The 27,988-nt window shown below is 45.4% G+C and overlaps 1 long non-coding RNA gene and 1 pseudogene across 2 annotated transcripts; both read left to right on the forward strand.

Moving 5' to 3' along the window:
• The first annotated feature begins 1,187 nt into the window (after nt 1-1,187).
• Nucleotides 1,188-2,394, forward strand: LOC143855664 (uncharacterized). Its single transcript, XR_013238030.1, has 2 exons — nt 1,188-1,279; nt 1,760-2,394. It is a non-coding gene; the product is annotated as an uncharacterized LOC143855664 (long non-coding RNA).
• Nucleotides 2,395-3,675: 1,281 nt separating this feature from the next.
• On the forward strand, nt 3,676-22,908 carry LOC143855893 (uncharacterized; annotated as a pseudogene). The gene is made up of 7 exons (XR_013238086.1): nt 3,676-3,687; nt 3,875-3,979; nt 9,176-9,259; nt 9,340-9,393; nt 22,243-22,301; nt 22,434-22,539; nt 22,669-22,908. The product of XR_013238086.1 is annotated as an uncharacterized LOC143855893 (transcript).
• Nucleotides 22,909-27,988: the final 5,080 nt, after the last annotated feature.

Here is a 27,988-nt window from a genome sequence, read left to right on the forward strand (position 1 = left end):
ACTGAATCCTCAAAATTGCATCTTTGGTGTAACATTGGACAAGCTCCTAGAATTCATGGTCAGTGAGTGATATTGCAGCCGACCCATCTAAAATCAAGGCTATTCAAGAAATTGCCCCCCACCTCCGAGAGAAAAGGAAATAAGAAGATTCTTGAGACAAGTTCAGTACGTGAGTCGTTTGATCGCAAACTTCACTACTATTGGCAAACCTATCTTCAAACTATTAAAGAAGAGGCATACAGAATGGGACAAAAGATGGAAGACATTTGAGAAGAAAACAATGCCTATCAATCCTTCAATCTTTGTACCTCCCTCTTCAGGCAACCCCCTGCTTGTGTACCTTTTAGTGACCGAGTCTACCACCGGAGCTATGCTACCTAGCATGATGAGACTGGAAAGAAAGAGAGATCCATCCATTGGATTGGACAGTGAGCAACTCTTGTCTAGGCAACCCAACTGTTGGGGCATTAGTTGCTCTTCAGATCAGTAACACTTTATCTCTCAAATGGATCCTCTAAATTGCCTATTCGAGCAGACCATGATAGAGAGAACCACCTAATTAACATGAGGGCCGTCATTTTGGTGGGTCCCACTGTTTTACATGTCATGTTTTGACATGGTAGGGCCCACCATCTTCATCCAAACCCATGCATAGGTTTGGCCCAGATTTCACCCCATCCGTGGGGCCACCATGTCGCATCATTTTACACCATGTTTTGTTATGGTTGGGTCCGAGCAAATCCACTCAAACTCTAGACATCACAACTCGTGACCAGAAGGGCCCACCCTTGTAGCTCATTGTTTTGATGGGGTGGTTCCCACGATACCGAAGCCCATCAAAGAGTGGCCCAGTATTTTCAATAAGAGTCGGACTCGGACTAGATGTACAGCCAGGGTCCCAACATGTGCGTATTAAGAGGGATTTGCTATGGGAATTGTCGAAAAGCATTTCACGGCTGACTTTTGCACGAGAGAACAGCCACCTCAGATGAATTAAATCAATAAGACAAACTCTGCAGAAAAGTGACCCGCAAAATTGTTTTCCTTATTTCGTATCCTTTTATAAGCTACTTTTCTTTCTAAAATTGAAATACAGACCGTTGGAGGTTAGGGAGGAACAGAAAAGGAAACAAGTGAAGCTATAAATACAGAAGAAGAAGAGAGTAACCATACAATACAAATCGACGAAAAAAAAAGAGAAAATTCAACAGAGAAGAGAAGAGAAGAGAAGAGAAGAAGAAAACTGAGAATAGAAGTAGAGAAGTTCATTACTTTAACTGTAAATCTCTCTCCCTCTCCCTCTCTCTCCCTCTGTTTTTTTTTTCTTTTTTCAGTTTTAATGTTTTAAGGATTCTTCTGCAAGTTTTAGTGATCAACCCATTAATTTTAATTATCATTTAATATTGCCGTTCTGTTTAAACCACCCAACTTTTACCCTAAACCCCTCTTTGGACTGTGGCTTATCTCTGATTCTGGGTATTTTTTATTGTAGTCTTTGGACTGTGGCTAAGCTCTAATTGTAATCTTTGGACCCTTTTTACGTTTTAAATTTGGAAATTTTAGTGTTTTAACTGTGGGTTTTTCTTGTTAATCTCAAATTTCTGATCTGGGATTGCTCGGACTCCTGCAAGTAATTTATTTATTTTTTTGCTGGATTTCATTGTTGAGAGGCTTTGCCTGTCTTTTATATTTCAAGGGGGATTTTTCTCAAAATCATTTTTTCCTACTCATATTTTCATTTCTCTTCTTTTCTCTTTAGATTGCAATGGCTGAACAAATACTCCCAGTGCTGTTACAAAAGGTTGCCGAACTCCGTACCACTGAGAGCCGTTTCATTTTGGGATTTCAAGGAGAGCTAGATAGAGTACGTATAAAGCTTCAATTTATATATTTTTTATTATCGGCTGTTGAAGAATTTGAGCTAGAGAGCCATATGGTGATGCTTTTCTTGGAGAGGCTTCTGTATCTCTATGAAGAACTGCTAGACATATGCACAACTCGCGCCAAGCGTCAGTTTATTACAGGATTTTGTTCTCTTCCATTTGAACTTGGATTCAAGTATCGGACAAGAAGAAGGTTACATGAGCTCTGTAAGAGACTTGATGAGGATCAGGATAACATGATGACTTTCCTCCTACGAATGATTATGTTGAGAAAGTTACCAAAGGTTTGCAGTGGGCATGATGGTATTCAGAATGACGTGACCAAGTTCCTTGTACCAGTGATCATGTTAAGACTTAAGAAGCATTAAGTGAAGTGTTGTTCTGTTCAGAAACTATTCTGTATATGGTGTTTTTGTTTCTTTCCTTTGTCATGTGTTTTCTTTACACGGGGAATTTTTATTGTAAAACTTTTTGCAAGGAACAATTTTATTGGAATTAAACTTTTTCTGGATACTAAAAGTGTTCTGTGAGCCTAAAGTGTTCTGTATACCAAGTTCCTCATACCACTACCATGTTTTTGATGATTGCGCTAACACATCTTGTCTTCTCTTTTCAAATTTGGCTTCTGAGAGCTTTTTGGGAATTGTAAAAACCTTTTATAGCTGGTTAACTAATAACATACAGAGCATGTTAGTGAATTTCAGTAGCCTATATTTATAGCCACAGAAAAATTAAAATTTATAAGGTTGCCAATACAAGGGCCTTAGGTTGATTTACCTTTGCTCAATGCCGAAATGTTGAAATCCTGCCTCTTTTCTTGCACCGTGAAGGACCTCTTCTTGTACCATTCATAAATCTTTGGTTGCCAGTATAAGGGCCTAAGCCAGACATGCACAAACAGCTCAACTTTGCATTTATTGCACCATTTAGGAAAATCCACATGTATTAATGCCTACTCCTGGGATTTCTCCATTGCCTTAGATCAATGCCATAGCAAATAATAGTTATGAATCAATAACCCCTTGCTGTTTACATAAAACATGTGGGATTTTGCTTCTCAACAAAAAATGTAACATAGACAAAAACCTTGTTTACATTAGTGCCCGTGGTTTTTCCATTGATGAAATCTATGGTCTCTTGGTATATCCATATACAACGCAAGAAGCACAAAGGAAATCTAGTTTAAGAACAAACAACATATAGCTCAGCCTTGGTGAAGGTGAAAAGGCTCATGAATTCTTCCCCGCCTACGCTTTCCTCTTCTATGAGGAGCTGAGCAAGCTTGTGGAGGATGTCAATACATGCCGTGATGATCTGTTCATCTCTCACATAAGCCTTTTCCACCATCTCTCTCAGTTGTACTTCAACCAGATCTATAGTTGCCATTGTATAATCCTTGCTTACCTCCAAAAATTTAACTATATAAAAAGCAACTGCAGAAATTGCAATTACAATCCAATGGTAAACACTACCAGACATTAAATAAAAAACATGGGCACATTTCCACGCTAGAAAGAACTATCTGGTCAATAAATCAATAAATGGATTCAATGTTGGAGTTTGTTATTTTTGATTAAAAAGAGTACCCAATTTTCAACCATGCTTAGAAGCCTCCTCTCTAACTAAGCATGTTCTAGCACATTTGATGATCTGCCATGTGGTTGCTGCCATAATTTCGTTCGAACAAGTTCTTGTGGATGACTCATATTGTTAGCACTTAATCATGATCTCTTTATTTATGTTGGCGCCGAAGTCTTAAAATGAAATTGTAAACAAGACTACTGGGACCAGGATGGATCATAAGGTATTTGAAAACTATGCAGAATAAAAAAAATATTTAGCACTCATTCAATGGCTAAGTAGGATTCCTTCCTGTTTGTATATCGAAACTATGTCATTTCGAAGTAGCTTGGTCTTTTCTTCACTCATTACTTCAGTAATGATGTTTTAAGTAGATGATATTAACTCTTCCTATTTTGATTTCCATACAGATATATGTTCCAACAAATCCGCGAAGTGCAGAGAGACTACCCCCAGGCATTATTATGTCTGAATCAGACTTCGATCTCCGCAGATTGTGGGGTAAGCCCAGTGAGGTATGTTTTCTACTCTAATACAGATATAACTATAGATTTGCTGTATCTTTTAGTGCTTCTAAATTTTGATGTGCGTGGACAATGCGCACCTTTATGTGCACTTCCAGTGACTGAATATACTAACTAGCATGAAATCTTGCCATGTGCATCCATAACTACTGATTTGTGAAAATTATGCAAGCATTTAAACGAATTGTAGTAATCTTTAAGAGATAATTTTTTTATTTATGAAAACAAGGATTCTTAACAAACTCGATTTTGCAATTCTGGAATACACAACTTAATAAGAAAGAAATAACGAATAAATAGGGCATACTTTCTCATTCCAAATTGTAAGTGGTCTGTCATTCTCATGATGAGTTATGTCTGCCATTTCATGTAATAATGCTCTCTCTCTCTCTCTCTCTCTCTCTCTCTCTCTCTAACGAATGAATAGTAAATGTTTCTTAAATGCATAGGCAAAGTATGTTATCATGCAGAAGTATCTTGGAATCTGAATTTGACTTGTCTTGAATTTCTTAGGAATAATAGTCTTTTCTTTTAGCTAATATGGAATGCCCAACGTACATTAATATTGGTGAAGTACTCTCTATGGGTTTAGTAAGGATCATTATTCTCATCTAATTTTAAAGTTTTCTTAAATATTATATGATAATCTTTTTAGGCATAGTTGTCAACTCGTAACTCGATTTCTTAATTTTATGATTCGTGAATCGACTCGACTCGTGACTCAAAAGAGTTTTTGACAAGAACAAAAATTTATTTGAAAAAATATAATTATATATATCAAAAGTTAAAGCACATAGAGAAAACACTATGCCAAAAATATAAATAGCTATATGCTTGTAACTTTCATGCACAAAAATAATTAAGTTCTGGTTGGAACTTAATCATGGGAGAAAACTCTTTCTTGCTTTAGATTTGTATCCGCCCATGATTTATGGTATGGTTGGAAGGTGATTTTTTTTTTGTTTAGGCCAAGAACCCAAGATTGTCCAAGATTGGGAACCTCCCACACATGGTTTTTTGAAGCTAAACTTTGACGGGTCTAGCATGGGAAAACCTGGTCTTGCCAGACTTGGGGGAGTCTTGAGGGATGAATTTGGAGCTATGAAATGGGCTTTTGCAGGTCCCATTGGAGTCGTAGACGCTAATGAAGCTGAAGTGCGCACTATCTACCAAGGATAAGGTATCTTGAGAATGAAGATTTGAATAAGGTAGTGGTAGAAGGAGACCCGCTCAATTTGATAAGGTGGCTTAGTGGCTCTCATTCCTTCCCTTGGAGATTTGCCTCTTTCTTCGATGAGATCCAAAATAGGGTGGGGATGCATTGATTTCTTTCTATTATGTTAGGTGGTCAACTAATGGGGTTGCAGACAATTTAGCTAGAGAGTGTCTTTAGGGAGAGAGTTGAGCTATTTGACTCTGTTCCTCCTTGACCCTTGTAGTGGGGCTTGTTCTTGTCTTTGTTTTGCTGTCTCTTTATTTGTATATAACTCCTAGTCTTTTTCGCATTTAATGCAATTGCCTACCATTCAAAAAAATAATAATTAAGTTTTAAGTTCCAACTTCCAAGTTTTCAACCATAAAAACAAGAAAGCCCGGGCCCAGAGAAATGTCATGTCAATAAAAAAAATACCATGGATGGGTTTGTAATACAAATCCTTTCTATAACAATGGGGAAAGGAAACCTAACCCTTTATTTAGAGGTCAAAGGGAAAGGAAAAAGAGGTTTCCCTTCAGTTAGAGGTCAAAAGGAAGGGGGGGGGGGGGGGGGAGTTCAACGTGAACCTCAATGTGCTCCTAAATCTTAAAATTTGAACATAAATTCATTGAACTAATATTCTTTGATACTTATGCAACAAATGATGCCCTAAAACATAGTTGTCGTGTACATCAAAGTTATTGCATTGACGATAACGTGGGTGAGAAAGCCCTTCCGAGATTTAAATTTATATTTGCTTATGACTTATGGGATAGGTGGAACGAAGTTTGTTGTAGTGTGGAATCTAAACAAAAAGTGGTGGAAGAATGGTCTCCTCCTGCCTTTGGATTCTTCAAGCTTAATTTTGATGGTTCCAGCTTTGGAAACCCCAGCCTAGCCGGTTTTGGGGGGTTCCTGTGAAATGATTATGGGGAGCTGTTATGGGCATTCGCAGGCCGTATAGGGGTGGCGGAAGCTTCTGAAGCCGACGTGGGTGCAGTTCATCAGGGAATGAAGTTGTTGGTGAGGAATGATCTTAACAATGCGGTGATAGAAGGGAATTCTTCAAATGTCATCCGTTGGCTCAAGGGAACTCAAAAGCCACCTTGGAGATTTAATAGAATATTTGATGAGATGTCAGATTGGAGGCACTCTTTGTCTCTTGAGTTCAGACATGTTCGACGCTCGGCAAACAAGGAGGCAGACCGGCTTGCCCGTGAAGGAGTTTGTAGAGTCTCCTTAATCCTCTATGATGCTCTTCCTCCTTGAGTTTTTCTTATGTTGTACTTTTCTCTTTTCTTTGCCCATTGCATTTGACCATCTTGGTCTTTTTCTCTTCCTTTAATAAAGTTGGCGATCATTTTCAATCAAAAATAGTAATAATAATGCCATCTCCATCAGCATAAACTTTTGGAGTTATTGGAAGTTTCACAGTATCCAAACGGCCCATACTGTTGACATCTTTTATTTTCAGAATATGTGTTTGGTAGTTCATCTAATTTCTTATCATTGGGTTATATCTATTGTTTATTGTTTGTATGCATTGCTTGTGGAATACCTGAATGCATATCCTTGTTAGGGATTGACTATAAGGAAATCCTCCTAGCCGACAGTATCTTTAAGGAAATTCTATTCTCTAAACTATTAGATAGTTTGTTGAAGAATCACTCTTATAAATGTGCCCCTATCAAACTTGATGATATATTATATGCCACTATATCAAATATCTTCAAAGGTAAAAAAAGAAGGTGGAGAAATTTCAAAGGGTTTTTCTATGGAAGGGCAAAGAGGAGAACAAGAGGCTTAAACATCTCTTGAGCTGGAAAAATGGTTTGCAAGCCAAAAACTAGAATACTTGGAATTGATAACCTCCTGACAAGGAACGAGGCATTATTAGGAAAATGGATGTGGAGGTTTAGAGAAGAAAAAGATGCCTTATGACAAAAAATCATTTAGAAAAAATATATGTCGGAAGGGGGGTTCGGGAGCATGGTGTTCTATTTTTTAGTGTTGAGGGGAGGGGAGGGTATTACGTTCTGGAAAGATCTTGGGTACATTAGTCTCCTTTGTGTCATGCTTATCCATACCTTTATCTTAGTCACATATAGAAGGGTGAGAATCAAAGACATGTATAAGAGAGAGAAAGGGGGAGGGGGAGGCATGAGAATACTTATCGGGACATTAGATTTAGGCGAGACCTTAGACAAAGTGAAATTGATAACTTCATTTTGCTATTTGGGCTTCTTGAGTAGATATAGTTATCTAATCAAGAAGCGGATAGTAGAATCTGGATCCTTGACCCTAAAAGCATCTTATCAGTCAAATCCTTATTCTCCATCCACTTGGATGTCCATCATTCCTATTACAGCTAGCTCAAAATGTGATCATCTTGGGACCCTCCAAAAAAGAAAACTAATTCTTCCCATCATCTCATGAGATTGAATGTTCACATTGTTAGTGATGCATCCTTTGCCTAAAGACAAAACAGACCATTTAGCACCTATTCATCCACTGGCACATCTCTTTTCAAATGTGGGAAGGAATTCTCTTCTTCAATGATATGGCTTGGTCTTTCCAAAACTCCTTAAGGTGGTTATTTTCAGATGGGATAAGGCCATAAGGGGCCATTTGGAGATAATGAAAAACAATTCCGTTAGCTTGTTCCATTCATGGTTTTGTGGCTCATTTGGGAGGAAGAAAACATTCACATATTCAATAATAAAAGTAAATCTCTTGGAAAGATCATATCGTAAATCAAGCGGGACTCAGCTGTAAGGACAAATGAAAATCTGTCAATTGGTGATTTTCCTTCTAGTATTGTCTTCAAGAATTGGAAAGTGATCATTTGGGAGGAAAAAAAAAACCAAAACTAAAATCCTCTCTACAATGGTGTCCGCCTCCTCATCAGATAATGTCAACATTGATGGCAGCTCTAAAGGAAACCCTAGCCCCATAGGCGGTGGGAGTATCTTTAGGGATTGGAAGGGTCATGTTCTCAAATGTTTTCCGGGCCCATGTGGAAAAGTGGACTCTAATGAGGCGGGGGCTAGAGCATTACTCCTCGGTTTTCGCTTTTTTAGAGACTGTTTTGATGGTTGATGTATTTTTGTAGGGCATTCAAAAGTATTCATTGCATGTGCCAAAGGGGTGGTGGTAGGTCCGTGGAAGTTAGCACCCATAATTTTCGTGATTTTTTATCTATGTAAGCAACTCAGTCCACTTCTACGTCATCATTGGAGATCATCCAATTCGGAAGCAGTTTAGCTAAACAAGGAGTTGATAGGAGCATTCTCAATCTCATCAGTTTGTTGTTTGTTTTTACTATTTTCTGTTCCTGAGACAACTCGTTCTCATGTACTTGGTTTTATTTGCAATGTTGTTTCCTTATTCAAAAATTTAAAAAAAAAAAGATAGTTCTTGGAATACGCAAATGTAACCTTGCTACGGGTAGACTGTTAGGAACTCCTCCCAATCTGTACTAACTTGCTGAAGACTCCTGAGCATATAAAACTTTGTAAACTACTAACTCAATTGTAAAATGGTAGGTTGTTAGGCTTTCCTTGAATGTCAAGAAGTCCTTCCCATACATGATGTAAAAAATGATTATTAGCAGAGAAAAAAAAAGAGCATGCTTTATCTGTGCAACCATGTTTTGATATTGGGATGAACTCACCTTGTTTTATATGTTTTAACCAGCTGTCAAAGGCTATTTCAAGTCCCAAAATGCTCCCAGCAGCGAATCAGAGAACATAAAACAAGCTGAATGTGTCCCAATATCAGAACATGGTCACACGGATAGTAAGAGCCTTATTTTAGTGCTGGACATTCTCTAACAGTTCCATTTATCTGGATTGCTTAAAAGTTCCGAGTTTCCAATTTTTTTATGTTTACATACCAGTGATAAAATACTTTTGGTCTTGATAATTCTTGATCTTAGGGTATGGTTTTTTTTTTCATTCATTTAAACGTGTGTGGTTGGTTGAGATATGCAGGCCCTAGGCATTCAGCAGAAGTATTTTGTAACATTCACTATTGGATTTGATCAGAAAAAAAATATCGACGCAGCTGTTAAAAAGGTTAGCAAGAAAATTGAAATCTATTTTATCACTGCCTTTTATTCTGCACTCGCATGAATATGGTGTGACTGCTTTTACAGTTCTCAGAAAATTTCACTCTATTTCACTATGATTACCGGACTAGTGAATGGGATGTGTTAGGTCTAAAATTGGTAACATGTTATGGTAGGACCGGAAGGGCTGATCTGGCAGGCCACAGCTGAAGGGCTAATGGAGTCATGCGCTGCACAAGGGCACAGATAAGAAAACAAAGGGTCAGAGGACCAACCCGGAGTGGTGCTCCGGACGGGCGCTTCGACACTCAAGTCAGTATGAGCAGGAGTGCAGAGCAATGTCAGAGCAAAAGCATAGGGTTTTGATTTTCAGATCCCTCACCTTAGCACAAGTGAAGGCTATTTATAGTGATTCTGAGCCACCTGTCCAGGACAGGTGGTGGCCTCTGTATGGACCAGGTCTCATACCTAGGAGGGGCAGGTGGAAGTCCCTGGTTGGTCCAGGTGTCACACCTAGCAGGGACAGGTGTTGGCTTTGCAGCGGTCCCTGTGAGGGCCACGCGTCAACAGCCAATTGGTTCCTGAGTTCGGACCCATCAGTGCTGAGTTCGGACCCCATCAGTCCTGAGTTCGGACCCATCATTGCTGAGTTCGGACCCCATCAGTTGCCCCCTGGTTCTCCGAGTCGTGATAGCGGCTAGGGGAAGCAAAAAGAGGGTTAAAACAGCATCTGGCCGGCCTTAAGGCCTCTGGGCAGCTGAGGCCGGCCTCAGGCAGGGGCCAGAAAAAACCGCGGCGGCCAGGGGCCTCTGGGCGGCCTGGTCTGGCCTTGAAACTTGGCCTGAAGGAGCACGGCCGGGCAGGAGCCCCTGTGCAATCCAGTCCGGTCGAAATTTGAACCAGAAGTCTGGCCGGCCAAACCTCCTGGGCGTCGTGGCCGGGCAGATCTCCTGGACGGGGCGGCTAGGCCGGACAGGTCCCCTGTCGCCTAGTGAGTGCGCTGTATCCTGTCCGGCTCTGGCTAAGGCGCTGAAGGGCCAGGCCGGGCAGGTGTTTTGGCGTTTAGCGAACGCATCATATCCTGTCCGGCTAGGCCTTCTAGGCGGCCAGGCCGGGCAAGTCTTTGTCGCGTAGCGATTGCGCCATATCCTGTCCGGCTAAGCCTTCTGGGCGGCAAGGCCGGGCAGGTCTTTTGTCGTGTAGCGAACGCGTCATATCCTGTCCGGCTAAGCCTTCTGGGCGGCTACGCCAGGCAGGTCTTTTGTCGCGTAGCGAACGCGTCATATCCTGTCCGGCTAAGCCTTCTGGGCGGCTAGGCCGGGCAGGTCTTTTGTCGCGTAGCGATTGCACCATATCCTGTCCGGCTAAGCTTTCTGGGCGGCTAGGCCGGGCAGGTCTTTTGTCAGGTAGCGAACGCGTCATATCCTGTCCGGCTAGGCCTTCTGGGCCGGGCAGGTCTTTGTCGCGTAGCGATTGCGCCATATCCTGTCCGGCTAAGCCTTCTGAGCGGCTAGGCCGGGCAGGTCTTTTGTCGCGTAGCGATTGCGCCATATCCTGTCCGGCTCCGGCTAAGGCGCTGGACGGCCAGGCCGGGCAAGTCTTTTGTCGCGTAGCGATTGCGCCATATCCTGTCCGGCTAAGCCTTCTGGGCGGCTAGGCCGGGCAGGTCTTTTGTCGCGTAGCGATTGCGCCATATCCTGTCCGGCTCCGGCTAAGGCGCTGGACGGCCAGGCCGGAGAGGTCTTTTGGCGTTATCGCTTTGGAACTTGTACCTCGCATTTAATGCGAGCGGCGCATTTAATGCGATAGGTGACGTGGCGCACTCCGGCTGGTGGGAAAAGGGCGGGATTTTTCCCGCTCTTCCCAAGCCTATATATACCAGAGCTTTTACTCTTCATTTTTCACTTTTTACATTCTTCTCTCCTTCTCTGCTGCTTGGCTAGTCAAATTTCTGCCCACCTCGGATCAGTGAGCCCGGAGATCTTCAGTCAGCACCTCAGTTCGGTAATTTCTTTTAGCTTTTCTTTTCTTCCCTTTTAATGTCTAGCACTAGTTCCGAGTCGGACTCTGGCTCAAAGGAGTCCAGTTCGACTAGTAGTACGGGGTCCGGGGCGTCGGAGAGGACGAGGCCGGCCTCTCCTGCGGAGGCCGGTGTTGAGGACGAGGAGATAATAATCGTAGTAGACGAGGAGAGCGGAGAGGAAGTGATTGTGGACTTAGACACAATCCCGATCCGTGGGGACGGACCGCACCGGGTAGAAACCAGTGACGACGAAGGAGACGTTGAAGCAGTAGTTCCTCGCTTGCCGCGCGCGCCCGTTGAGGTGATAGCGGGGGCACGGATGGAGGCCAACCCACAGTACAACGTCGGGGCCCTGTACGAGGTGAATCATCTGGGGCCGGGCAAACTTCAGGCCGTCAAGGATAAATACTGCATCCCTGATCGGTACATTTTGAGGGCGGCCGTTGAGGGGGACCGGGCCAGCAACGATAGTGCAGATCTCTGCCTCTACGAAGAAGCCTTACGGGCCGGGCTCAGGCTTCCCTTGCATCCATTTTTTGTCGATGTGCTGAATTATTACGGGCTGGCGGTTACACAGGTCGTGCCGAACTCTTGGAGGACGCTGGTCGGCTTCCTGCACCTTTTGGGAGTTCGGCTCCGTAGGAATCCCACCCTGCCCGTCTTCAGGATGTGTGTGCACCTGAAGAGGCACAAGGACGGCGGCTGGATCTACATCAGCCAACGGCCCGAAGTGAAAATGATCACTGGCATACCTACTTCCATTCACACATGGAAGAACAGGTTTTTCTACGCTAGGGACACCGAGCAGGGCTCCCACTGGCCGTTCTCATTGGAATGGAGAACGCCGGACACCCAGAACCTTAGTCGGAAGCCAGCCCTTAAGGGCTATGACTACATGACCTTCGCTTTGATCAAAGAAGAGCTGAAGCGCGGTCAAATAAACTGCTCGGAGTTCTCCGAGGAGGCCGTCCTGGTAGAGCTCGGAATCAGCCGTGCGACGCCGGCACGTACGTAGACTCTTTTAGGCCAGCTTTTATTTTTTGAACTGTTTCTTTCTCTTTTTTTTTTATAGTTCTAACTCTGTTCTGTTTTCACGTTCAGAAATGGTGAAGCAGATGTCCATGCTGGACAAAATCAGGCAGACCTCCCAGGCGTCCCCAACGCATGAGCAGCCCCAACCCAAGGGCAAGAAAAGAAAGGTGCCGGAGTCAACTCCGGCAATGGTCGCACTGGCTGAGCCTCTCAAAAGCAGCCGGGCGACACATAAGCTTGCAGTTAAGCCGAGCCGGCCAAATCTCGTCGGGCAGAGCTCCGGGTCTGCACGGGTGACAGAGCCCCAACACAGCGGGCCCGTCCTGGGCATCCCTGCCGCCACGGCGGCGAGAGGCGACAACGTCTTCCGCCCAAACTGGGCGGTGCAGAAAATGGACACCGGCCTAGGGGACAGCCGGGTGGCCACAGAATTGATGTACCAGGGCGTCCTCCCACGCGACCGACGGGAAGTCGAGAAAGAGGCGCCGGAGACCTATGCAGAGGCAATTGCCTCCGCCCTCTATCAGCTCCAGGTGTACTCTAGGGATAAGGCGAAGAAGAGTTATCTCTTCTATGAGACGCTCACACAGATAGAGTCCGAGAAGGGCCAGCTCCAAAAAGACAAGGACGGGCTTAGCGAAGCCGTCCAGGTCAAAGAGGCCGAATGCAACAGCTTGAAGGACGAGGTGCAGAGGGTCAAGAACCAGGCCGTGCAGGATCTCCTAACTGCGAGGGAGAGAGCCGATCAGAGGGAGAAGGCGGCTATCGAGGCGGCCGTGAAAGCGGCAGTACGGGAGGCCGTGAAGAAAACCGAAGAGAGGAAGGACACACAGTTCTTCAACCTGGGCCTCCAGGCCTATAAGGCGGGGTTCCTTCTCTGCTCCGAGCAGGTGAAGAAGGCTCACCCCGACATTTCTCTGGACGGACTGACCGTCCCGTATGCACCTCCAGAGGAGGAAGAGGACGAGGAGGAAGAAGGCGAACTGGACTCCTCCCAACCCATCGAGGTAGAACAGGAAGTCGTTCTGGCTTCCGAGGTCGCCCCTCCAACTGCCGAGGCCGGCCAGGTTGCAGCCCTTACTGCAGAGGCAGTCACCGACGAGGTGGTCGACGGGGAGGCCTGAGTGGCCGCCCTCTTGCTCCTATCCTTAATTTTTGTTTGTAAATTTTTGTAATGGCCCACGAGGCTCATTCTTTGTAAGCCAGCTCGGCGAAAAGAGCACTTTTGTGATATGAATACAAATTCAATTTTGTCTAACCGTCTGTACGGCTGCCTTGTTTTTTGTATTTATGACGTCTGTGCTTCTTCCTTATCTTTCTGCCGAGCCGGAGTGGTTAACCGGATGTCATTGGCCGGAGTGAACCACTTCTGTCTCCAAGTTTGCAAACACTTAGAGTATTTGAGGTGGTTTTCCACTTGGGCGGGTCCGTGGTTGGAACTGATCTCCACACCAAATTGGACGCGCCGGAGTGCACCACTGCCGTCTGCAAACACTTAGTCTTTTTGGCGTCTAGCGATTGCGCCATATCCTGTCCGGCTTAGGCTGTGGACGGCCAAGCCGGGCAGGTCTTTGAGGTGGTTTCCACTAGGGCGGGTCCATGTGGTCGGAACTGATCTTCACACTAAATTGGACGCGCCGGAGTGCACCATTGCCGTTCTCTAAGTCTGCAAACACTTAGAATGAGAGCTAAGTCTGCAAACACTTAGAGTCTTTTTGGCGTCTAGAGATTACGCCATATCCTGTCCGGCTAAGGCTCTGGGCGGCCAGGCCGGGCAGGTCTTTGAGGTGGTTTCCACTAGGGCGGGTCCATGTGGTCGGAACTGATCTTCACACCAAATTGGACGCGCCGGAGTGCACCATTGCCGGTCTCTAAGTCTGCAAACACTTAGAATGAGAGCTAAGTCTGCAAACACTTAGAGTCTTTTTGGCGTCTAGCGATTGCGCCATATCCTGTCCGGCTTAGGCTGTGGACGGCCAAGCCGGGCAGGTCTTTTGGCGTTTAGCGATTGCGCCATATCCTGTCCGGCTAAGGCTTTGGGCGGCCAGGCCGGGCAGGTCTTTGAGGTGGTTTCCACTAGGGCGGGTCCATGTGGTCGGAACTGATCTTCATACCAAATTGGACGCATCGGAGTGCACCATTGCCGTTCTCTAAGTCTGCAAACACTTAGAATGAGAGCTAGGTCTGCAAACACTTAGAGTCTTTTTATGGGGGAGCTGGCATATACTAGTGACTCAAAAGTGAGGGACACAGTTCAGAGACAACTCCACTTTATTTCTCTTTGAAATTTAATTACAGAGATTCTTTACAGGCCTTCAAAGGCAAAAGAAAAGGCTATTGATAGTATATTCGAAGATTTCTGGAATTCCAGGCGTGCGGCAGCAGCTGCTCGTCAAGTGCCTCTAGGCGGTAGCTTCTTGGACGGATGACCTCTTTGACTCGGTACGGCCCTTCCCAAGTCGGGGAGAGTTTGCCCACCCTTCTTGGCTGGGAGACGGCCGCTTTCCTCAAAACTAGGTCGCCTGTGCGGAACTCCCTTGGTCGGATCTTCGTGTCATGGTATCTAGACACCTTCTGCTTATACGATGCGGCTCTGATCTGTGACTCCTCACGGACTTCCTCAAGCAAGTCGAGGTTGACACGGAGCCCGTCCCCATTCAGCTGTTCATTGAAGTTAACAATTCTTGGGGAAGGAATGCCGATGTCAACCGGAATCACAGCCTCTGTTCCGAATGAGAGATTGAAAGGCGACTCACCCGTTGCAGTGCGTGGGGTAGTCCGATACGCCCAGAGCACATGGTACAGCTCGTCAGCCCAGCATCCGGCCTTATCATCCAGTCTCTTCTTTATCCCCTGCAGCAGAGTCCTGTTCGTCACTTCGGTCTGTCCATTCGTCTGAGGGTGTGCCACGGAAGTGAACCTTTGCTCAATCTTCAGATCTGCACAAAACTTTCTGAAGTTCCTTGAGTCGAACTGTTTGCCATTGTCTGTGAAAATCCGATATAGGGGGTCCCAAGTTATAATAGAAATGGCAACTATGAGGAGGGAGAATGCGGTTGTTTAAGAAAACTAGAATTTACCAATTTGAAAAACTTAAACCGATTAAGGGATCAAAAACAATATTTTAAGCATACAAGTTAAATCTAATGGTGCAATGCAAATGAAAGAGCAAAGAGATAGAAAGAGTGCACCCGAGATTTAAAGTGGTTCGGTCCTCAAACCCGAGGCCTACTCCACTCCACCAACCAAACCCGTTGATGGCTTCACTATTTGATCTTCTTAACCTTGGCGAAGATCGGTGCCAATTACAATTGCTTTAACCTTGGTGGAAATCCTCACCACGGAGAAAAAGGGCTCCGCTTCTCCGAATACTCGCCCGAATACAAATCTTGAAAGATGAAAGAGAGAACAAAAAAATCCCTTCACAAGGGTTACAAAAGATGTACAATTGAGAGCCTATGATCCAAATCCTAGAGTTGGTGATGAGAGGCACAATTGAAGCTTGATTCACTCTTGGGTATTAAAATGAGGTTTAAGAGTGTTAGGATTGATCGTTTGTATGTTTAGAACACCCATATTTATAGGAAAACCAAAATATGACCGTTCAGTGGCATTACGGTAATTCCAGCAAAATTCCAAACGGCTCTTTTTCAGACCGTTGGAGTGTTCTCGGAGTTCCGAGAATAATTCTCGGAGTTCCGAGAATTCTCGGAGTTCCGAGAAGCCACACAGAAATTGGAAAAAGTCTACTGGACCATTTCTCGGAGTTCCGAGAATAATTCTCGGAGTTCCGAGAATTCTCGGAGTTCCGAGAAAAACTCTCGGAGTTCCGAGAAGCCTATGCAGAGCAGATTTTCAATTCTGTTTTGGGCTTCCAATTCTCAACCAAGATGGGATTGCTATGAGGGTTCCAAGGTGTTGGAACTCCACAAATACAATCACTTGTTTATTTAGGGTGTGTGAGATTAACTTAATTATGCCTCTAAAAACCTAATCTAGGTTTGGATCAAATACATTCTAAAAGACAAAAAATGGTCTTCAATATGAATTTCTTCATGTCTTCAAGTTTTCATGACTTCTTGCTTGATGACTTAGGCCTTCCAATTAGTGGTCCAATGTGGGCTTCTTGGCCTTCAATCCAAGTATCCTTGATCTTACTTTATCAAGATCTACAACTTAGACAAACAAACACATTAGTGATAAATGATCACTTGTGTATTGGAATCATCAAAACAAGATGGGAATGCCAAGGTAAAAACCATTGGGCTTACAGTCTGTTATGAGGACCCGGGGTATCCCGAACCTGCACACCACTGATTTCCAGAAAAAGTTCTGGACGTTCTGCTCGGTGATCTTGGCCAGAGGTTCAGCTTCTACCCACTTAGTAAAGTAGTCGATGGCGACAACGACGAACTCGCGGCCTCCGGAGGCCGGCGGAAAAGGACCTAAGATGTCCATTCCCCAGACAGCAAAAGGGAGAGGGCTGATGATCAGAGCCATTGGCACGGCAGACTGGTGAACGGCGGGGGAGAATTTCTGACACTTCTGACACTTCTTCACAAGGCTCAGTGCATCCTGTCTCAATGTAGGCCAGTACAGGCCTCTTAGAAGGACTTTGATGGCGAGGGCCTTGCCCCCAAGATGCTCTCCACAAATCCCTTCATGGGTCTCTCGCAGGGCATACAGGGCATCAGTTGGCCGGAGACACTTCAAGTACGGGAGGGTGTAAGATCTCTTGTACAGAGTCTCGCCGTCAAGTGAAAACCTTGCTGCCTGCTGTACGACTTTACGGGCCTCTTTTTTCTCTCCGGGGAGCTCTCCGCTGCGCAGATATCTGCTGATCTCATCCATCCAGCACGGCTCATCGTCGATCTGCATTACTACGACGGGCTGGTCATCAATACTTGAGGTCTTTAGGAACTCCATACGAATTTCTCTGAGAGCAGTGTAGCCTGATGTCGCTAGCTTTGAGAGCACATTAGCCTTTGTATTTTCAGTCCGGGGGACTCTGATGACCTCAAAACTTCCAAACTTACTGGCCAGGCTACGGACCCTTTGCAGATATTTTATCATTCGCTCTTCTCGGGCCTCATATACTCCTTGGATCTGACATACGACTAACTGTGAATCGCAGTACGCCTTCAGTCTCTGAGCGCGGGCCTGAATGGCGAGGTTCATTCCGGCGATGAGCGCTTCGTACTCTGCCTCATTGTTTGACGCACGGAATCCAAACCTCAGGGCATAATTCAGGACAAAGTCATCTGGTCCTGTAAGAACTAGTCCGGCACCGTTGCCACTTTTATTTGAAGATCCGTCCACATATACCTCCCAGAGCGGCTCTTCAGAACATGGAAGCGGGCTCGTCGTAGGAGCTGCACTCTCAAGCCCGGGAAGCGGAACCGCTTCGGCTTCGATCTGCTGCTCGGATATAACCGGTTCTGCTTCTGAAGGAAGCGCTGCTTCTGACCCGGGGTCTGAATCTGGCATGGTACATTCAGCTATGAAGTCTGCAAGGACCTGAGCTTTGATTGCTGGCCTGGGCAGATATTTGATGTCAAACTCGCTGAGCTCCACGGCCCACTTCACAAGTCGGCCTGAAGTGTCTGGACGGACGGTGGAGGATCTGCCTGAGGGGCTGTCCCGTGAGGACCTTGATCGTATGCGCCTGGAAATACGGCCTTAATTTTCTGGCCGCCATAACGAGGGCATATACGAGCTTCTCGACTCGCTGATATCTTGTCTCTGCATCATGGAGGACCTTACTGACATAGTAGATCGGCTTTTGCTAGTGGTACTCCTCTCTGATCAGTACTGCTGCAACTGCCAAAGGTCCCGCTGAGAGATACAGAATCAGCTCTTCTCCTGGCTCTGGCTTCGACAGCAACGGTGGAGAGGATAAGTACTGCTTCAGCTCTTCAAATGCCACTTGGCACTCCGAAGTCCAGGGCGCGGTTTTTATAACCTTGACTGCGTTGAAGAACGGAAGACATCTTTTTGCGGACTTAGAGATGAACCGCCCCAGGGCAGCTACTAATCCGGTCAGGCGCTGTACTTCTCTGATAGTTCGGGGCGGAGTCAGCTCCATCACCGCCTTGATTTTCTCAGGATTTGCCTCTATCCCTCTCTGGCTTACCATGAAGCCCAGAAACTTGCCTGCTCCGACGCCGAACGTACACTTGGTCGGATTGAGCTTCATGTTGTGCTCCCTCAAGACTTGAAACACTTCTTTGAGGTCGGCAACATGATTGCAGGCAGCTCTGCTCTTGACCAGCATATCGTCCACATATACTTCCATATTGCGGCCGATCTGCTCTTTGAACAGCCTGTTGACGAGCCGCTGGTAGGTGGCTCCTGCGTTCTTCAGTCCAAAAGGCATAACTCGATAGCAATAAGTCCCCTGATCGGTTACAAAGGATGTCTTCGGAATGTCGGACTCATGCATTCTGATCTGATTGTATCCTGAGAAGGCGTCCATGAAACTTAGCAGCTCGTGACCTGCAGTAGCGTCGATGAGCTGATCGATCTTTGGGAGCGGGTAGCTGTCCTTCGGGCAGGCCTTATTCAGGTATGTAAAATCTATGCAGGTCCTCCACTTCCCATTAGACTTCTTAACCATTACAACATTCGCGAGCCAGTCCGGGTACTGGATCTCGCGGATGAAGTCGGCCTTCAGAAGCCTTTCCACCTCTTCTCTAATGGCCCTTCGCCTCTCCGGTGCAAAGTGCCTCCTCTTCTGCTTCACGGGCTTGCAGGTCTGATCAACCCCGAGCTCATGGGTGCTGATTGCAGGGTCGATGCCGGGCATGTCTGAAGGAGCCCAGGCAAAGACATCTGCATTGGCTCTGAGGAACTGAGCAAGATCCTGCTGCGCGGCCTCTGGCAGGGCAGAGCCGATCTGAACAACCCTCTGGTCGTCACCGCTATACAACGGGATAGATATAAGGTCCTCGGCCGGCTCGTTTACTGTGATCTGGGCTTCGTCCCTTAGATCAAACAGCTCGATCGGCAGAGACTCGGACGCATTCTTCCCTTTCAGTGCCGCTGCATAGCACTGCCTCGACTGGGGCTGGTCCCCTCTGACTTCCCCTACGCCCCCTGGTGTACTGAACTTCATCTTCTGATGGTAGGCGGAGGGAACGGCTCGGAGGAGATTCTGGCCGGGGCGGCCCAGGATAGCATTGTAGGCCGACTTGGCCCTTACCACCAAGAAGTTCACCATGGCGACGGACTGGCGGGGCGGCTCCCCGATAAGAACTGGAAGCTCGATTTGCCCTTCAACTTTGACAACTTCTCCGGAGAACCCGAACAGATCAGAGTTGGCCGGCTTCAGACGGTCGGTTCCGATCAGCATCCGCTCGAAGGCGTGGTAATAGAGGATGTCTGCGGAGCTTCCGTTGTCGACCAAGATCTTCTTCATTTCCCAGTTCGCCACCAGCATGGTGATGACCAGGGCATCATCATGCGGGAGGATCAGGCCGTCGAGATCTGCATCTGAAAAGGATATCTCGTTCTCTAGCCTGGCCTTCTTGCTGCAGGTATGGACGGCGTTGGCCTGCCGGGCATAAGTCCTGCGGGCTGATGAAGAGGTTCCTCCTTCGGTCGGCCCTCCTGAAATGGTACCAATAACACCATGAGGTTGAGGTTGAGGTACCTGAGGAGGGGGGCTGGCCGGGGCCGGAGCTTGAATGCGGTCGCCTAGAGGTTGAGCGCCCCGGGGGCTTCTGCCTCTGGGCTTCGGCTTGTCCTTGCGCTCTCTTTTGTTGTCATCATTTTTCAAGTACCTTCCGAGGTACCCTCGGCTGATCAACTTCTCGATCTCCTCCTTCAGATGAAGGCACGCGTTGGTGTCGTGGCCGTGGTCCTTGTGGAACCTGCAGTACTGGGACATGTTTCTTTTTGCCGACGAGGTCTGCCTCTCCGGCCACCGGATGAAGTCCTCTTCCCGAATGGCTGCCAGGATCTGCTCTCTGGACGCGGTCAGCCGCGTGTAATGCTCTCTCGGGTGGGGGCTGCTCCCCTTTCGAGAAGGGCTTCTCTCCCTGCGGGAAGGGCTTCTATCCTTCTTCTGAGACTTATCATCCCTACGCTGCTTGGTAGGGTTCTTCTCCTCAGGCCTTCTCTTGCTAGCAGAGTCCAGGGCGGCGAGAGTTTCCTCCACCGAGATGTACTCCTCCGCTCCGGCCATCAGGTCTGCGAGGGACTGCGGATTGCGCCGGGCCACTGCTCGCCTGAAGTCAGTTGATCGGGCGCCGGCCAGAAGGGCGTTCGTGGCCGCGGAGGGATCCAGGTTGGGAACCTGAAGAGCTTCCCTATTAAAGCGACCAACGAACACTTTCAAGGCCTCATCATCTCCCTGCCTGAGGGCCATCAGCGAAGCCGTCGTCTTCCTGGGTCTTCTGCTGCTCATGAAATGATGGGCCAGGTCATCCCCAAAATCATCAAAATTATCCACGGACCTGGGTTTGAGCCGCGAGTGCCAGTCCCGTGCTGCTCCAGTCAACGTGGTGGGGAATGCTCAGCAAAGGAATCCATCCGACGCCCCGTGGAGGAGCATTGTGGTCCTGAAAGTCTCCAAGTGGTCCACGGGGTCGGTGGTCCCGTCATACTGCGAAATCTGCGGCATCTTCCAGCCCGCGGGGGCCTCCGCGCTGAGCACTTTCTCCGAAAATGGTTGAGCGCTTGTGAAGATCCGGGAGGCAGGCCGGCCCTGCTCTCTGGCGAGCTCTTCGATCCGGTGGTCGATCTGCTGGATCCTTCGCAACACCGGGTCCTCTCTTTCCTCAGCCCGGTGGACGGGCCTCTCTCTCCTTGCTGGCGGGCTCATAGCCGATCCGGACTGACTGGCCGGACTCCTTCGCCGGTGCCGCGATCCCTCTCCGTGCGTGGCGTCTCTCTTGCTGCCATGCCTTTGTACGGAGGGAGATCGTGACCGGTGATGTAGGCGAGGCTCGGGGCGCACATGCTTGTCCCGGGAGAGGTGATCTCGTCTTGTAGAGTGACGAGTCTGCTCCCGGGGCGGGGGCGTGTGCTCTCTGCGGGAGCTTCCCCTCCTCTGGGCGGGCTGAGAGGCCTCGGCTGGGTGCTGCTGGAGTGCGGTGGCCGGATTCCTGAACTGCGCAATCACAACAGTCATTTCTTGGAAAAGGGCCCGCATCTCCCTCGGGGTCGGGGTAGGGTCTGAATGGTCCGAGCGAGTCGGACTGCGCTCCCCTGCCGCCCCGACCTCTATCTGCGAGGCCAATCGCTCGCTTCTTCCTTCGCGGGGGGCTGTAGCCCGGGTCGTCCGGGAGGTTGGCACATGCTTTCCGTTTTTCTCTACCATTGCTTAAGTGAGGTTCCGAACAGCTTTTTGTTGCGGGGTCCCACGGATGGCGCCAAATCTGTTAGGTCTAAAATTGGTAACAGGTTATGGTAGGACCGGAAGGGCTGATCTGGCAGGCCACAGCTGAAGGGCTAATGGAGTCCTGCGCTGCACAAGGGCACAGATAAGAAAACAAAGGGTCAGAGGACCAACCCGGAGTGGTGCTCCGGACGGGCGCTTCGACACTCAAGTCAGTATGAGCAGGAGTGCAGAGCAATGTCAGAGCAAAAGCTTAGGGTTTTGATTTTCAGATCCCTCACCTTAGCACAAGTGATGGCTATTTATAGTGATTCTGAGCCACCTGTCCAGGACAGGTGGTAGTTCTGAGCCACCTGTCCAGGACAGGTGGTGGCCTCTGTATGGACCAGGTCTCATACCTAGGAGGGGCAGGTGGAAGTCCCTGGTTGGTCCAGGTGTCACACCTAGCAGGGACAGGTGTTGGCTTTGCAGCGGTCCCTGTGAGGGCCACGTGTCAACAGCCAATTGGTTCCTGAGTTCGGACCCATCAGTGCTGAGTTCGGACCCCATCAGTCCTGAGTTCGGACCCATCATTGCAGAGTTCGGACCCCATCAGGATGAGCTTGAGTGGTCAAAGCTGGATATTCATGTGTGTGCTATGAAACAAACGAAATGGTGAGGAAATAACGGTTTTCTGTTGTTTACTGTTCTTAAAACATGCTTGACGAAGTTTTTTATTTTTTATTTTTTGAATGGTTACATTCTTGACGATGTTGACCTAATTACCTTACTCAATCTTGATGCAAGGTGGTACGCTAAAAGATTTTTACACCTTGACATTGTGGCACAATACGAGTATATATTTATCTAGGATGAAAATCTAGGAGTTGAGCATTTTAATGTAGAAGAGAAGGCATTGTCCTTATTAAACAATTTCTAGTTTATTTAGTGAATATTTTTTTATTTAAGTATAAACTAATTTTTCCTTCAATTCTAGATACATTAAACTAATTTTTCCTTCAATTCTAGTTCTTAAAACAAGCTTGAAGAATGCGGGTTGGAGATTTCCGAACCTAGTTTGGAACCAAACAGAGGTTTAACATGGCAGATGACCAAAAGGAGAGGTGATCAAGAAGTCCACAAGTAAGTTTTGTGGAAGCCCTTCTATTTCAGCTAAAATTTGTTTTGCATGACTATTATTTTTCTCGCATGGGCACAAAGCTGCGAATATATTTCTTTTCGTAGAAAGATCTTGTAATTGATAGAATTTTGTTATGTTTATTGGGAGATCAAATGAATGGCTTGCTTTACCAAAGCAGCAGAGGAGAGACCTCGTTGGTGCAGCGACGCTGCATTTGCCAGCATATGCAGCGTATGAGCTGAATTATTTATGTTATGGATCTACTTCTCATGGTTTTAACTTTCAGCCTGAATTTTGAAAATTTTGGCCAAAATTTCTGTACATTAATGTAATTTGGTTTTTTTAACGAATTTCGGCTGAAAATTCTGTTTTGGCTATGTCCAAAACCAAAATCGAAACCAAAATTTAAATCCTTGCTACTTCTTGAACTGTTCTCGAGGCAAAATTTTGTTGTTCTTTCCCATCAACAGATTTGTCGAGAAAATAGAAGCCGTATTTTCTCGAGATGTGTGGCGATGCGTATGGCACACGATTCAGGCATGGAGATTATCTAGTTTTCAACCAAGGTCTTTCGGTCCTCATAATCTTTGAATATTTTCTTAAAACATTATCTTGTCACTGCAGAATGATTTAGTCCGTGGAAGGGGTCTTGTTTTTACTCTTAGAAGATGGGTAGAGGTAAGTGATTGTGGATCCGTTGTCAGGGATGGGTCGCAAGGACCCCCCCCCCCCCCCCCCCCAACCTTTCGGGCCGCCCCATGTGGTTGTGCATCGATGCGTGGTGTCCATGTCGCTCTTCGGTTACGAGATTCGCAGGTCTGATTGTATAAATGAGATCTGAACTCGAGTACAATTCGTTTTAAACCCATTTTAGGCCATTAAGCGAATTGTACCCAATTTTCCCTACTTGAAACAACGAGTGGAAATGCGCTCGCCCTTCTCGTGAACTGGGGATAAGAATTCGAATTCCACAGGAAAGCGAATTGCAGAGTCGCCACCTAGGTTAGGGCCTATGACCCATAATTAACTTTGTTTTAAGCATGGTGTTGACAGAAATTTGAGTAAGGTATATGGTTATATTCGGGGAAGCTGTTAGGCACCCCTCATGCCTGGGTAAACCTGGTCTCTTGACCTGACGTGGCGGATATAGGAAAACTTTAGTAAAATTGGTTTTAAAAAACACTTGTTACGATTGAGCTTATTACCAGGTTAGGGTTTTAAATAGAGAATGAAAGAGCGTAAAGCGAAAGGAAAGTGGTTTTTTGCGGCAAAGGGGAAGAGGATTTCTGCTATGTGACCTGGGGCTATTGGATCCCCGAATCTCATAACTACTGTCGCCTGAAAAATGTAATGCATAATGCAATAATGAAATACCTATAAATTGAGAGCTTAATATATGACTTGGAACACCAGTACCTAAATCGTACAACTATCCTCAATGCCGGTGATACAGAATGTAAATGACAGAAAGTAAAGAAATGGGTTCAGTTCTCTCCGTATGTCCAACACCGCTGGAGTGTAAACTCACTTCTCTAGCTCTCCTGACCTATAGTGGGGCCGAAGATAGAGTGGCGGGACCAACAGAGAGAAACAGAGCTTCTCCTTATAAGGTCTTCTAAAGAATAACATTTCAAACTTGCTTCCAATGTGTTGTAGCTGCTTTGACAGTTGAGTGGTTCATCCTCAAGTTTGGGCCATAGTATGGTGGTTTGCTAGCATGGATTGACCTGTGAATAACCTGTCTATAGAATAACACTCCAAGGTAACTCATTATTCCTTAAAACTTAATTAATTTGAGTTCTTAATCATCAAAACAAGGTGATTAGTTGAACACATGGGGACCCTTGGTGTAACAAGAGGATTATCGCCTATAGGGCTGCCATAGTATACATTTAAATTCATTCCAAGGACATTTATATGATTATGAACAAGTGCTTTTTGCTCGTGGATTTATAGAAATTTAATAATTGTTTTGGTTGTTTATGGAATAATTAATGTTTTCCATTTAGCTGCTCTGTGTATCTGTTAAATAGGTGCTTGTTGATGTTTCTGGCCTTGCGTGTCCACGAGGTTGGCGTGTGGGTGCGCGGCGCTGTCACAGACCCTTGGGTTGGAGCTTGACAATTTGGCTTTCAATGACAAGGTCCTCCCTTCAGGGGGTCAATTATTTAGGATTCGATTCGTTTGATCCTAACCCGACCTACATCCTCTAATTTTATCTTGATTTTCTTCGAAATGTTGTATTTTTTTGTTTGGCCCGAGGTGAACCCGAACCAATCCGACTCAACTCGACCCGATTTCAGGTTAGATGGGATGGGTGAGGGTTGAGAGATTTAGAGGTGGGTTGGGTTAGGATTGACCATACTCAACCTGAGGCTCCGGTTGGGTTGGGTTAGGGTTGAGTGAATGCTATCTCGGGTTGGGTTAGGGTTTGCCTCAACCCAATCCAACCCGATCCAAGTTGCAATCCTATTTCACAGGGGAACTATTCCCATTGAATCTTGTAGTTTGACTACTCAGAGGATGGTAATGCTTAGGCCATGTTCGTTTGGGATTGTGACAACCGATTGTAAGCCCCCAACCGACATTTTGAGTTCAATAATCGGTTTGGGGCTGAAAATCTGTTTTTACAATCTCAAATAAAAGAGGCCTTATTAGACCACTATTTTTTGAGCGAATGATCTGTATACAAAACCTTTATTCTATCAGTAGTGATGATTATTGTGTCCCTATTTAAAGCTCAAATTTAAGTTTTTTGCATGTACCACCATTCCCATTTAAAACAATAACTACTCAAAACGCACCATTCCCATTTATTCCCAAACCGCCTACTCTTATTTCATTTCCTATTACCAATTTATTTCAAAAAATATTAAAACCGTCAAATTCCTTTCCTATTCGTCGCTTTATTTCCAAAAGCATAACGTATAAAACCTTTCCTATTCTAATTTGGTTTCTAATTTGGTTTCTAATTCTAATTTGGTTTCTAATTTGCTATGACACAATTCATAGATCCTCCACCTCTATTTCCTTCATTGTCTCCAAGAATGCCATCGTATATATTGGCTCTTCGAGAAATGAATCTGAGCCAAACCCTGATTTTTGGTGGGGTCGAGGTGGAAGATTTGAAGGGTCTGGGAGCAGCAGGGATTTTGGTCGGTTTGGATCTACCATTTTTCACTCATTGAATCTACCATGTTCATTAAAATCAAAGAAATTATCATCAAGCAAGCCTAACTTGAAACTTTTGAGACACCCAGATTAATCAATTTTCAAACTGTAATATTAATCAACACTAATCCTAGAGAGCAGCCATCAACTTTTCACATAATAAATTTTATCCATAAGCAGCAAAAAGATTAAGAGAAAATATATCTAATTTTTTAACGTATGAGTTCCCAACAAATGTAGAGGAGATCTAAAATTAGGATTAACTGCCCATGTTAGCTCATATAACTGTCCAACGGGTGCAATACAACAAATCAAGAGCACATGCAGATTCATTCAACAAAAACCAATATGTTCACACAAATATTCAGCTTATCTAGATGAACAAGTTTCATTCAGGCCCTGTTTGGATTGCAGGAATTTCGTTGAAAAGTTTGGAATGGAAAAAATATTCTAAAAGTTTCCAATTTTTTTACCCATGAAATATGACTTGAGCTAACCCTATTAAATTTTTACTTAGAGGGGTCTTCAATGTATGATAATATCCCTTTAAGCAGGTTTGCAAAGCAATTCATTTCATGATAACAGATTATTTTGTTAATGAGACTAGCAGAACCATTATTTAATGACATTACAAATCATGTAGATAACAACATATTGCAAATACAACCCAATCACCAAGATCTAAACCACATCCAAAAATTGAAAAACACAATTAACAGCTATGGGCCATTGTCAGTTCACATACACACAATCCTCACGAAAGGCATGAGTATTCGAATTTGAAGTTGCCTCGTACGCAAAGATTAATCATTTATATCGTTTCTCACATACAGTTGGATTCAGACAAGGTGGGCTATATTGTCCAAGTCAATTGCCCTCTTATTCAAACAGATCTAGATGGCCCATCTATCTTTTTGATAACTCTTTTAAGCAGTAGTTCTTAATTCAATTCTCAAGAAAGCATTTATCAAATATTTCTTCTGGTTTAGAGCTAAGAGTAGCTTAGATCAACTTGTTGCCCTTTGTGTGAAATCCCTTTGATTCATGGACTTATCAAGGAGCTAATCCCTCTCACCAAGCACATGGATGTTGATTTAGTAGTCATGTACACAACCGTTTAGGCAGCAAGAGTACTTACTGCAAGGCCTAAAGCTTGGAATGGTCCATATTGCTGGGCAGCAATTAAAAAACAAGAGGAAATGAAAAAAAAAAAAAAAACCCTCGTAATTCTTTTGATACTGACGAATGGAACAGTGGGACTTCTTCTGTCCTTCTGTCAAACCTCAACTTAATTACCCATAGAAAAGATTTGGATGAGATCAGATCATAAAATTTTCTTGCTGGTCAGTTTGGGTTTGCAATCCACATGCAATTCAACTGCAATTCATATCTGATGTGCAGTAGTGTGGTTAGTTTTGTTCCTCCATCTTTCCTTCATTGCTACTTGTGAATTTTATTCTTTGGCTGTTGTATTATTTGCCTTGTTACATCTTCTTGGATCTTCCTTGCTTTTGCTACGGCATTAATTTCTCTGTGTTTTAGGTTTCCTCTGCATTTCGATAGAATTGCAAAATGGGGAGGTTTAATTTTGTCATTTGCATTATGAAATTAGACTATGCTACATTTTGGTCAGGTGGCTAGCTATTCATGTAGTTTGATAATTTAGAATCCAGAACAATAAATGACATTTCGTGTTGTGTTAAGAGAGAGGTTTGGGGCATAAAACCGAAAGGGAGACAGGAGTTTGCTCTGGTCATCTCAATACGAAGGAGATTGCTTAGGATCTTGTTTTTATTTATTTATTACTAATGAGAAATAAATACTACCTTCAAGTCTGTATTCTAACCTGAGCAGGGACCCAATGAAGTTTGAAATCCTTGCAAATAACATGAATCATGCATTTGGCATATAAAGGCAGGGTGGTAATTCTGCATATTCTTCCTCCATGATATTCATATATGTCCCTTATGTATGCTTGTAGATGTGGCGCGCTAATGGTGAACCTTTTGGGTCATATTTAGACTCATCAAGGATGAATTATGGCCATGAA

The sequence above is a fragment of the Tasmannia lanceolata genome, unplaced genomic scaffold (assembly GCF_043159265.1).
Source record: "Tasmannia lanceolata isolate RefF3 unplaced genomic scaffold, GAP_Taslan_0.1 ptg000023l, whole genome shotgun sequence".
NCBI classification, from domain to species: domain Eukaryota; kingdom Viridiplantae; phylum Streptophyta; class Magnoliopsida; order Canellales; family Winteraceae; genus Tasmannia; species Tasmannia lanceolata.